General features: G+C 46.8%; 1 long non-coding RNA gene across 1 annotated transcript; it reads left to right on the plus strand.

Moving 5' to 3' along the window:
• The first annotated feature begins 4089 nt into the window (after positions 1–4089).
• On the plus strand, positions 4090–11193 carry LOC310714433. Its single transcript, XR_014529760.1, has 2 exons — positions 4090–4427; positions 11004–11193. It is a non-coding gene; the product is annotated as an uncharacterized lncRNA (long non-coding RNA).
• The last annotated feature ends 1392 nt before the right edge of the window (positions 11194–12585 follow it).

Raw genomic sequence — 12585 nt, forward strand, 5'->3', positions numbered from 1 at the left:
CTTGCTGAGCTTCCTTGAGTAAAATGCTCCCGGCCTCCAAACCCCCTGCGGGTCCTTCTGCAGCAGGACTGCTCCGACGGCTCTGTCTGAGGCATCTGTTTCAACCCTCATCGGCCTGCTGGGGTTGACATGAAGCAGCTGTTCTTCCGACGCGAAGAGACGCTTGAGTGCCTGAAAGGACTGCTCTGCCTGCGCTGTCCAGATGAACTTCTTTTTCTTGGAGCTGAGCGTGTCCGTGATGGCCGCTGTCTGCATAGCAAAGCCTTTGATAAACTTGCGATAGAAGTTCGCGAAGCCGACAAACCGTTGGACCTCCTTCCGGTTGCGTGGGCTTTTCCAATCCAACACCGCTCGAACCTTGGCGCTGTCCATGGCGAGCCCCTTGTCAGACAACTTGTAGCCCAGGAAATCCACCTCCGTTACGTCGAATTGGCACTTCTCCAGCTTGGCGTAAAGCCTATGTTGCTGTAGCCTGCTCAGCACTTCCCTGACGTGTCTGTCATGCTCCTGCTGCGATTCCGAGAAGATCAGGATGTCATCCAAGAAACAGACGCACGTCTTGTAGAGGAGCCCCGCCAACACGTGATGCATGAAAGCTTGAAAAACGTGGGAGCCATTTTGCAATCCAAAAGGCATAACTCTATATTCGTAGGTGCCCAGGGGCGTGAACATGGCTGTCTTCCACTCATCTCCTTCCCGCATGCGAATGAGGTTGTACGCCCCTCGCAGGTCCAACTTGGTGAACACGCTGCCCTTGCGTACTTTTGCGAGGAGGTCGTCGATTCGGGGCATGGGGAAGTCCGATGGCTTGGTCACACTGTTCAAAACGCGGTAGTCCACTACGAGTCTTTTTTGGGGCGTGTCTCGCTTCTTAACAAAGAATACCGGACTGCCCCCCGCTGCCTTGGACTCTCGGATGAAACCGCGCTCCAAATTATGATCTATGAACTCCTTGAGTTCCTGCAGTTCGTCCTCAGACATGGAATACAGCTTCCCTTTGGGCAGCGCCGCCCCCGGCAGCAGGTCAATTTTGCAGTCATATGGTCTGTGGGGGGGTAGCCTGTCTGCCTCCTTCTCGCAGAAAACCTCCAAAAATTCTGCGTACTTGTGGGGAACCGCTTGCAGCGTGCCGAGCTGCAGCTGTGACTCCTCTTCCTCCCCTTCCTGCCGGGGCACGATGCAGTGTTCAGCGCAAAAGGAAGAGCCGAAGGTCAGCTGCCTCTGGTACCAAGCCAGCGTTGGGCTGTGCTTGTCCAGCCAACTCATGCCCAATACAATGGGCGTGTCCGATAGTTGAGTGACGTTGAAGCTGATGACTTCCCTGTGATTCCCAAGTCGCATCACCATTGGTGGCGTCTGCTTCACCACTTGCCCCCCCAGCAGCTCCCTGCCATCCACCGTGACAACCTGCAGGGGCAGCGTGGCAGGCAGCAACTGTATAGCGTGCCGGTCGACAAAGTCCTGCCCTATAAAGTCCGCATTGCTTCCTGAGTCAATGGTGATTGGCACGTCCATGGTGATTCCATTGGGCAGCTGGAGAGATGCGGTGAGCCTTACTACTGGTTTGGGCGGGAGGGGGTCCATGGGCTGTAAAATCTCTGGGGACTGCTTCACTGAGACGTCTGGCTGGGCCCCAGTGCCTCTTCCTCCAGCCAGACTGCGTCGTTTCCCTGCTGTGGTTCTCCTTGCTGCGTTGCTGCAGTTACCATTGCTGAGGCTGCAGTGTGCTTGTGGAGCCTCCGGGGACACTCTTTCGCCATATGCCCTGGCTCCTCACAGATGTAACACTTCCTGTTCCCTCTAGGAGGCTTCGCTTTCACTGTTGCCGGTGCTAGGGCTCTGGCTGCTGACTGAGCCCTTGCACCTCCCACCTCCATAGGTTCTGCCCCTCCTCCGGGCGGAGGCGTGGATTGCGCACGCGCTGCTTCTCTGGGAAGGAAGGAGGAGCCCCTGGCTGGTTCGCGCCCTCCACGCCCTTCGTCCCTGCTCCATGGACGTTCTTCCAGCCGCACCCCCACCGCCAGCGCCCTCTGAACGATCTCCTGCGTGGTCCGGGGTCTCTCCCCCCTCGCAATTTCATCTTTAACCGAGCTGTGCAATCCCTCCCAAAACAGGTCTCTTACAGGGGCCGAATCTCTGTCCCATTCCAGGGCACTGACCAAAGCGAAAAAGCGGGCATGGTACTGCCTTACGCTGGCCCTCCCTTGCCTTAGTCCATGCACCTCCTTCCGGGCAAGATCCACGTCAATGCTTGATAAAAAACACCCATCCATCGCTTTAATAAAGGCATCCGCATTTTGGAGCGCAGGATCCTTATCTCTCCACAAATTGCGCAGCCATGCTTTAGCGTCTCCATGCAAATGGGACATGATGAACCCCACCTTCTCTTCTTCATCTCTAAAGTCTTTGTGCAGCAGTTGCAGTGCACACATTACATCTGCTCTAAAGTTGGGGTACTGTTGCAGATTCCCATCGAAGTGAGAGACCAGACCGCCTGTGCGTCTCCCCAACCCAATCCCCTCTGGTTTGGGTGTCTGTTGCCCTTGCTTCGTAAGCACTTCCAACCTGACCTGGAGATCCCTGTAGGCGGCAGCTGCGTCCTCCTCTCTCTTCCTGGATGCCAGAGCCTCGGCATTCAGTCGTGACACTGCTTCTCTGAGTTCTGCTATTTGCTGTTTGGCCGTCATATTGTCTGCCGTTCGTGAGCTCGCTAGTAGGCACCCGCTTTCTCTCCTCTCCGCGATGCCGTGGATGCCCAGAATTTAAAGAGACGAAGCTTACTGTCAGGGTTGCTTCCAGATCCTAGCTCACAGAGGATCACGCTAGCCAGCGATCATTAAATAAAAGTCTTTATTGAGTTACAGTTTCCATTCTCAAGCTGCTGCGTGCAACTCTACGTCTTATGCTTAGATCGGCGAAGCTTCGTCTGAATCTCCGCCCCTTGTACACCAACTTAATATCCTACCCCTGCTCCACCTTTTCCGCCTGACTGTTCTTCTCTGGGTCCCTCTGCCCCCCGGGGTCTCTTCCTTCCGGGATTCTTCTGACGCTGACCCCCCGGACCCTCCTGTCTTTTTGCACCGGGCTTTAGGACCTGGCTCCCTTTCCGGGCTGCCTACTGCGCCACCTTCCTGTGCATTTGAACTTGGCGCGCGTGCCCAACCTTCCACTTTCCGTCTAACCGTCTCTTCGCTCCCCGATGGAGGTGTGGCCACTCCTGACTCGTGCCCTCCCTCCTGTTGTGAGCTGCCAGCGCTTGATCCCTGGCGCCCTTCCTCTTCCCTGCTCTCTGGCGGTGACGCTGGTCCCGATTTCCAACTGCTCCCCTCTGAGTCCCCTCTGGCTCTATCTTCCTGGGGTGTCCCCCTAGTCTCCCCCCTTGCCCTGGCCACTGGTGCTCCTTTCTGTGAATCTTCTGATTCACTGGAAAGACTCGGAGATCTCGGGTCGTCGTCATCGCTCATCTTTTCTTCTGCCTCCTCCCCCTCGCTCTCTGTTTCCTCCCTTGCCCTCGCCTCTGCTCCTGAACCCCTGACAGTATGTAACCTGAAATGTATGTAACTCGAGGTACCACTGTAATGTGTAAATGCTCAAAAATATTTTGCCAAGATCTACCACTTTCCTTCCATGAATATTAATGGCCACTATCATAAAAAGGTCATTTATTTCTATTGGCCATAATCCAGACCCTCAACTCTTATGGAGACTAAGTTGCATGTGTGCAACTTTTTAGCAACCACAGTTGTTCAAGGAAAGAAACCTGGGCACAGATTAGAAGGAAAGCAAAGTGAAGAGGATGCAGGACAGAGACTTCCAGAGCTGTCTTTGAATTGTTAATAATAATGATGGTGATAATAATAATTTATATAGCATCTGTCAGGGTGCTGTCAGTGGCTCCCAGCTGGTTGCACAGGAAAGTATAAAGAAAAGGAAAAGTTTCTTACAGTTCTTTTTTCATTTCAAACTTTACAGAGAGAGGCTATAGAACCCAGCCTCTTGGATGGCGTTGTCCCGAGAATCTCCACTCCAACCCCCACCTCTCCCACTTCCTCATCTTCATCATCACCTACTCTATGTGTGGCACTAAGTCCCCTCTGCCCAGTCTCTGACAATTAGTTTTCTTTAAGAGTGGAAGCAGGTTTTCAGATTATACACAGCTCTTCTTCAGGCTTTGATTATGAGAGCAAAAAATAAACATCCAATAGTCTAGATAGAAACCACTGGGTAGTCAGGCTGATGGTTACTTGGTTGCAGAAGTTTACTGGCCATTGCTGTTGGCATGGAGATAGTCTAGGTTGAATGCAAATATGCCATTCTGATGTCATGTGTGATGTCACAAAGAGGCTGTGCTTTAAGTCTTGGTAAAGCCAAAAACAGTTAACAGTCAGACTGCATCTCAGCCCTGTCAAGATGGATCTCCATAACAGGTGATGAATAGTTTTATTTGGGGGATATATTAACTTTTACTATTGGGGGAAAGTTTTATATTAGTTTGCCAGTTTGTAACCCAGCAAGTTGAGGCCAATAGACATACATTCGCAACCCTGTACCCATCAAATAATCAACTTTATTGGTGACTTTGGGATGGATTCATACAACCACATTTCCTTTCTCAAGAAAGGTTGGAAGGTATGTAATTTGAATGGCTATTGCTCTCTGCTCCCTGCTGTCCGGGTGCTGTCAGCAGATCCTGGCTGGTTGCCCAGAATAGTATAAAAACAAGGAAAAGTTTCATACAGTCCTTTTTTATTTCAAACTTTACAGAGAGAGGCTTTAGAACCCAGCTTCTTGGATAATGGTGTTGTCCTGAGTAAATCTCCACCACCCACTTCCTCATTAACCAACCTCATCACCTCCTCTATGGATGCCACTAAGTGCCCTCTGTCTTAAGCTGTTTGCTCTCCTACTTTTAAGGCTTGCCAGATTCTGGGGGATGGTAGGTCTAGGATGCTTTCTAGTGGCAAGATGTCAGCCAGGTGTTGCTCTGGCTCTCCCATGATTTCCCAACTTTTCCCCTCATCTACCTCTGAGCTGCTACCTCCCTCAGACCCCTGTTGTAAATCTATACTATCTTCCTCTTCCTCCTCCCTGGAAGGGTCAGGATGGGGAGGCAGTCTCCACCACTTCTCCTTCTCTGCCCAGCCCTTGACATCACAACTATAGCATCATAGCTAAATAATAATTTATATAGCATATATAGCTCTCTTGAGTCACTCTTGTGGGGTTGAATGGCACATCGGAACACTGTGATGGAAGCCAGAGCACACCAAAATACCGTTTACCTTCCCACCACAGTGATACCTAGTTATCTACTCGCACTGGTGTGCTTTCAAACTGCTAGGTTGGCAGGAGCTGGGAGAGCAATGGGAGCTTACTCCGTCAGGGGATTCGAACCATGCCAACCTTCTGATCGGCAAGCCCAAGAGGCTCAGTGGTTTAGACCACAGCACCACCCGCATCCCTACTGTAGGTAATGCCAAGTGAAGAATGGACATTGTGAAGCATTGGGAGTTGTAGCTTAACAATACCTGGAGGGTGCTACATTGACTACTGCTGAACTACTGGTATCAATGATAGACCATTTCATAATGATTGTATTAATGCAGTACACCTTTATAGAGTTATAATTCCATTTTTGTTCCGACACTCACTGGGGGAAATCTATTCACTTCTTTATTTAAATCTCAGATATTAGCCTGTGTGTGTGTGTGTGTGTGTGTGTGTGTGTGTGTGTGTGTTCAGTACTAATATGAAATCTGCTTCCAGTGTTGACACAACTTTTTGTAAGACTAAACTTTTCCCATCATGCTTCTTTCTATCATTTCATCTTGCTGCTTGTTATACGGAAAACAAGACTGACAAGTGGTGTCTCATAAATCAGCCAACTTTGTGTACCTGTTCCCCATGCGCTCTGCACCACTGGCAGACAGCTCCAGTCCTACAGAAAATGCGAAATGATTTTGACTTATTTTCAGCTAGGAAAAGCACAGCTAATTTATACTGTGGTGACATGTGTTCCTGAAAAATTACACGACTGCATTCCAGTGGATAGACATAACTTGTCACTTCAGCTGCCGTGCAGACCTAAACTAGAGTGACACGCCAGCTTGACATAAATACTGTATTGTGTTTGACTGATGTGTACCTGTATATCCTTTGCTTAATGAAAAATGGCAAACAGCCACAGCGAAGGTTGTTTAGGGTTCAGTAAGTTTTTAGTAGGAGGGAATTAAAGGTGAGCGGCTTGAACTCTGCACTTAACTTTTGGAACAAGCCAACAGTAGCTATGCATCCAGTTCTATTATATGCTGTTATCCTTGACAAGCATGGCATTGAACCCAGATTCTTTGGGATGAAACAGGTTTTGACTTTAGATTATGCAAGTGTCCCTCAAGGCTTTTCGCCATTCAGTTACACTGAGTTCTGGGTAGAAATGTTGATGCTAACTTTCACAACATGGAGATTACAGTGTGAGTGGGCTTGCATGTTCCTATGACCCTTGTGAATGAAGCCGTCAGGAGTTTCATACTCCCAGCAGGGTCACCCAAGGCAGTAAGTTCAAAGGGGAGGAGCTAGACAAAGAATGATCCAAGAAGTCCTCAACGGCAGAACAGGCAGATGATAACAAGTGGTATGTTACAACGGCTGTGAAGGCGGATGAAGGCTGCAGCAGATCAGAACATACTGGTCGTCATGATACTCATGCCATCGGAATAGAGTCTTACTGCGAAAACTGTGCGTTGGTCAGCGTGCACTGATCTACACACATAAAACAAATTCACACACAGACATCTTCCAAAAACCCATCCCAGACTCAAACCCCCAATTGTCCCATGGTGATCGGCAAATGGTAACGGGGGCAGGGTCGTGAAATCTGGAAGCCCATAGTTATGAACTGGCACATGGGTGGTAGATACAGATTCAGTTGCTCTGACTCAGGGAATGAGGCAGCTGAGCAGCTCGGCAGCTGTATCCATGACTGAGCAACCCTACTTAGGATCCACTCTGCTCACCCCAAAAAGGGGGAGGGGCTAGAAAAGGTGCCCTATAGTCTGCCTTCCTTTACAATCTTACTCAGCTACGAGTGATCGCCAGAGAAGAAGAGAAGATATTGGGGTAGGGAATGTTTTTTTCAGTTCAAAGGCCACATTGCCTTCTGGACAACTTTCTCAGTGTCACATGACATGGGTGGGTGGGAACAGAGGCAAAACTGGGTGGAGCAATGCATGTGGATTTTATTTCCGTACTGTAGACAAGTCAGGGAGTCAGTGATCTGAGCCCTGGGATGTAGCCTTGGAAAATGCCCAACCATGGCAACCCCTGCCCCTAACTTAAATCCAATTGATTTCAATGGGTCTACTTTGGTTGGCACCCATCTGCCTCAGGAGACAATGAAGGAGTGCGTTTCTGGGGATGAAGTTAACTGTTGGGACTATTGGAAGGTTACAGCACCTCCCTTGCTACACTGGCTCCCCTGCTTACCTGTCTGTTTCCATGCACAGTGCAAAGTGCTGGTCTCATTAAGCAAAGGATATAATGTATAAATATACATATACATTTATACACTTACACATTAATGTATAAATATACATAGAATCCAGAATTAGGTCTGCTTAAGCAGCTGGTCATAGGGAACAAACCACTTCCTTGCAAAATGCCCATCATCACCTATAAAGCCCTACACAGCCTAGGTCCAAGTTATCTGAAAGATAATATCCCCTCATACAAAGCTGCTTGGGGTTTCAGATCTTCAGGGGAGGGCCTTCCCTCAGACCTGCCACCCTCACAAGCATGCATGGTGGGGCCTTCTCGGTGGCGGCTCCCAGACTTTGGAACTTCCTCCCCAGAAAAGCTGGACTGGCTCCTACCTTGCAGTCCTTTCACTGGCAGGTCACAATTTTCTTGTTCCAAGAGGCTTTTGGGATTGACTACTTTCAATTAAAGGGAACGTGCTATGCTGTTTTCATTGTAATTATTGGTACATTCGTACCAATAATTATTGGTACAACTAAATCGTATATAGTTTTAATTCTCTCAATGCTGAATTGCATTTTAATGATTTATTTTTCTATGTTTTTAGCAGTTCTTGTTTTTATCTGTAAGCTGCCTTGCATCCCAACTGCGGAAAAGGTGATGTATATATATATATGTGTGTGTGTGTGTGTGTGTGTGTGTGTGTAATCATCATCATTACACCCCAGGAATCAAAACTTTGGGAAATGTTGGTATAGCTGCAATTTTGATGACAGACAGTTGAAAAGTCAACTGTGGCTATTTAACATGTCTCAAGGAGAACTTTATAGCATGATAGCTGCTGTTAACTGCTACACAATAAAATTTAATTGAACATTCACCAAAAGGTTAGGAAGTTAGTCAAACTGTAACTGCTGCAATTATCACCCCACCCTGTAGTCATGAACTGAAGGCAAAACAGTTTTTGTGTGCAAGATAAATTGAAGGAGCAATGGAAGTTTCTAGATGGCTTTCAGGGTTTATACTTTGCTGCTTAGGAAAATATTTCAGTCTTTTCATTTGTAAGATTAAAGTTCTGCAGATTCAGTGTTTATGAATGAAGTTTTGTCAGTTGTATTTAATTAGCAGCAGTAATGCAGCTATTGCATTAAGCCGAGGAGGGAACATTTAAAACTTGTTTTGTTTTAACATATAGATTATGGGGATTCAATGTAAGTGAATAAAGATACATAGTGAAACAAAAATATTGACTTTGATTATATGCTTACTGACTCTAGATACCTGGTGGTGTTGGCATGGGATTTAGGGTTGCCAACTGACTGGATAAGAATAGATTCACCTAGTCTAATTTTCTCCCTTGCAACTCATCTGCAGAGAAAAGCAGATGAGCAAATAAGATGCATATTCATAGCATGGAGATAACTCACTATAACATATTTACACAAACTGCTGCTAAAGTATAGGAACAGGCATTTTGGTAACAACCTATCCTCATCAAAAAGATGATATGCATCAATAGAAGAGAGGACAAAAGAGGATATACATGTGTACAACATTTCCTTTGCTAATTTTTATGTTTGCATATTACCCATGTGCCTTTTTAGTCTGCTGACCAGGTACTTCAAGGCTCCTGCTCTTTCTCCTGATGGTTATCTTTGGAACTGACAGCCCTTCAAATAAAGGATGGTCCTTTATAAAGTAGGGCAACTCTAGCAGGAATTCACAAGCAGGCCACCAAACCCTCTTGTGAGAATTAGATCTTCTGTGTTTCATGATTGATTTGAGATTATATTTGAAGAACATCTCAATATGTGTGTGTCATGACCCTCTAGATCAGACTCTCCTTCCTCAGGAGATGAAGTTGAAGATTCTGAGTGCAAGGGGGAATTGGCCTCAGGACCAGTCCCAGGTATACATATCCAATCAGAAGCATTTGCACAGGAGGAGGCCAATGTGCCATTATATTTCTGGCCTGGGGATGCTGTGTTGCCATTCTCCACTCAGAAGGCTTAGTGGAACCATAATCTCCTCTACTCTTCCTGAGTCATTCATTGCTAAAGTAAGCTGGGCCCCTTTAACTGAAGAGGCTCCACTTACCAAAGGTAGCATTAGCAACTGGAATAGAGTTACCTCTCCTACTGAAGGTTCAGTTTGAGGATGACTACTGCTGAAACAGTAAGTCCGTATAGTAAAAGCTATGGTTTTCCCAGTAGTGATGTATGGAAGTGAGAGCTGGACCATAAAGAAGGCTGATCACTGAAGAATTGATGCTTTTGAATTATGGTGCTGGAGGAGACTCTTGAGAGCCCCATGGACTGCAAGAAGATCAAACCTCTCCATTCTGAAGGAAATCAGCCCTGAGTGCTCACTGGAAGGACAGATCGTGAAGCTGAGGCTCCAACACTTTGGCCACCTCATGAGAAGAGAAGACTCCCTGGAAAAGACCCTGATGTTGGGAAAGATTGAGGGCACAATGAGAAGGGGACGACAGAGGACGAGATGGGACAGTGTTCTCGAAGCTACCAACATGAGTTTGACCAAACTGTGGGAGGCAGTGGAAGACAGAAGTGTCTAGCGTGCTCTGGTCCATGGGGTCACAAAGAGTTGGACACGACTAAACGACTAAACAGCAACAACTGCTGAAACAACACCAAACCTTTGCACTTGTGGAGGTGGCAGCCAAAACCCTTCAGGGAGCTGTCCAGGTTACTTCTGAAGCCTCAGCTCTGTACTTCTGAGGCCCTTTCTCAGAATGAGGGTTGGGGAAAGAAGATAAAAAGGCAAAGTCTGCACTTAGTTATTTTCTTTATAGACAGGTATACAATTACCTCACAGATTAAGGGGTAGACAACAGTTGCTTAAGTCTAAATCTATAACTAATCAGCTTCTCTTTAACAATAGTTGCTATTAGAAACCAGTTTCTTAACCCTCTGCAATTCTAAAGCAATCAAGGTAAAGTGGGAGACAGTGAGGAAAAGTGAATGAATGGGGTTCGTTGCTGTGCCCCTGCACAAAGAACAAAGTGTCTATGATTTCATACAAGCAAACAGATAAAGCATGTCATTGTTTATCTGGCAACTAATCGAAAACTGGAGACCCTAGTACCACTGCCCCATATCACCTCCTCTGAATACCCCTGCCATAAATAGTGGGTGGCGCTGTAGTCTAAACCTCTGAGCCTCTTGGGCTTGCCAAACAGAAGGTTGGAGGTTTGAATCCACACAATGGGGTGAGTTCCTGATCCAGTTCCTGCCTACCTAGCAGTTTGAAAGCACGCCCGTGCATGTAAATAAATAGGTGGCAGGAAAGTAAACGGTGTTTCCATGCACTCTGGTTTCCGTCACGGTGTTCCATTGTGCCAGAAACAGTTTAGTCCTGCTGACCACTTGACCTGGAAAGCTGTTTGTGGACAAACAACGGTTCCCTCTGACTGAAAACGAGATGAGTGCCAGAGCCCCATAGTTGCCTTTGACTGGACTTTACCTTTGCCATAAAACTAGGCATTGACCATGAACTTTGTCCTTTTCCAGGTTCTCCTATGTAAGATAATCTAGGATGGGCAGGTCTGCAGTGATTGAAGGCATTCTGAAACATTCTGCAGGATCAACAAATGGCTCCATTGTTAACCCTAACATAAACTTGCACAGCAAGAAAGGCTGCAGGGATTTATGCAAGATTCAATTCTGCTGCTCTGAACTTTATATAAACAAAGCTGTCTGATATAGTGCTCCTGTATGCCATCCTAGATCTGATGAGTCATAGAATCATAGAATCATAGAGTTGGAAGAGACCACAAGGGCCATCGAGTCCAACCCCCTGCCAAGCAGGAAACACCATCAGAGCACTCCTGACATATGGTTGTCAAGCCTCTGCTTAAAGACCTCCAAAGAAGGAGACTCCACCACACTCCTTGGCAGCAAATTCCACTGTCAAACAGCTCTTACTGTCAGGAAGTTCTTCCTAATGTTTAGGTGGAATCTTCTTTCTTGTAGTTTGGATCCATTGCTCCGTGTCCGCTTCTCTGGAGCAGCAGAAAACAACCTTTCTCCCTCCTCTATGTGACATCCTTTTATATATTTGAACATGGCTATCATATTACCCCATAACCTCCTCTTCTCCAGGCTAAACATGCCCAGCTCCCTTAGCCGTTCCTCATAAGGCATCGTTTCCAGGCCTTTGACCATTTTGGTTGCCCTCCTCTGGACACGTTCCAATTTGTCAGTGTCCTTCTTGAATTGTGGTACCCAGAACTGGACACAGTACTCCAGGTGAGGTCTGACCAGAGCAGAATACAGTGGCACTATTACTTCCCTTGATCTAGATGCTATACTCCTATTGATGCAGCCCAGATTTGCATTGGCTTTTTTAGCTGCTGCGTCACACTGTTGGCTCATGTTAAGTTTGTGGTCAACCAAGACTCCTAGATCCTTTTCACATGTACTGCTCTCAAGCCAGGTGTCACCGATCTTGTATTTGTGCCTCTCATTTTTTTTGCCCCAGTGCAATACTTTACATTTCTCCCTGTTAAAATTCATCTTGTTTGTTTTTGCCCAGTTCTCTAATCTGTCAAGGTCGTTTTGAAGTGTGATCCTGTCCTCTGGGGTGTTAGCCACCCCTCCCAGTTTGGAGTCTTGATGAGAAAATGTAATACACATTACTTTCCCTGGAAAGTAATATAGGGAAAAGTAAATCAAGGTAAAGAAATAAACAAAAACTCCAAAGAGCTTTCAACAATGGAAGTAGCTTAATATAGTGGAACAGTGGATGGTCACATCTCCATTTTTATTTAGAGCAAACCTACATAAGTAGTGACCTAGCAAGCCACCCACGAGCAGACAACTCACCATGAGTGAGCGCAGGCATAAAAAGGCTTCTTTGTTATCTAGGTGGGGGTACAGGGCTGCAAGTCAATGCCTGCCTTAACCAAGGTTCTCACACAAATATGCAGGGGTGGCTAATCTTTTTTAAAACACACACACAAACCTTTTTATCTATTTGATTCCCCACCAACTGTCAAAATATGTGGGATCTTGTTTGGCCAGAAAAACTTGTTTGGGGGCACATGGATCGCCTTCAGCCAGAGTTTAACCACCCCAATTTAGTATCTATTAT

The sequence above is a fragment of the Podarcis liolepis genome (genome assembly GCF_965112155.1).
Source record: "Podarcis liolepis genome assembly, chromosome: 8".
Classification (NCBI taxonomy): domain Eukaryota; kingdom Metazoa; phylum Chordata; class Lepidosauria; order Squamata; family Lacertidae; genus Podarcis; species Podarcis liolepis.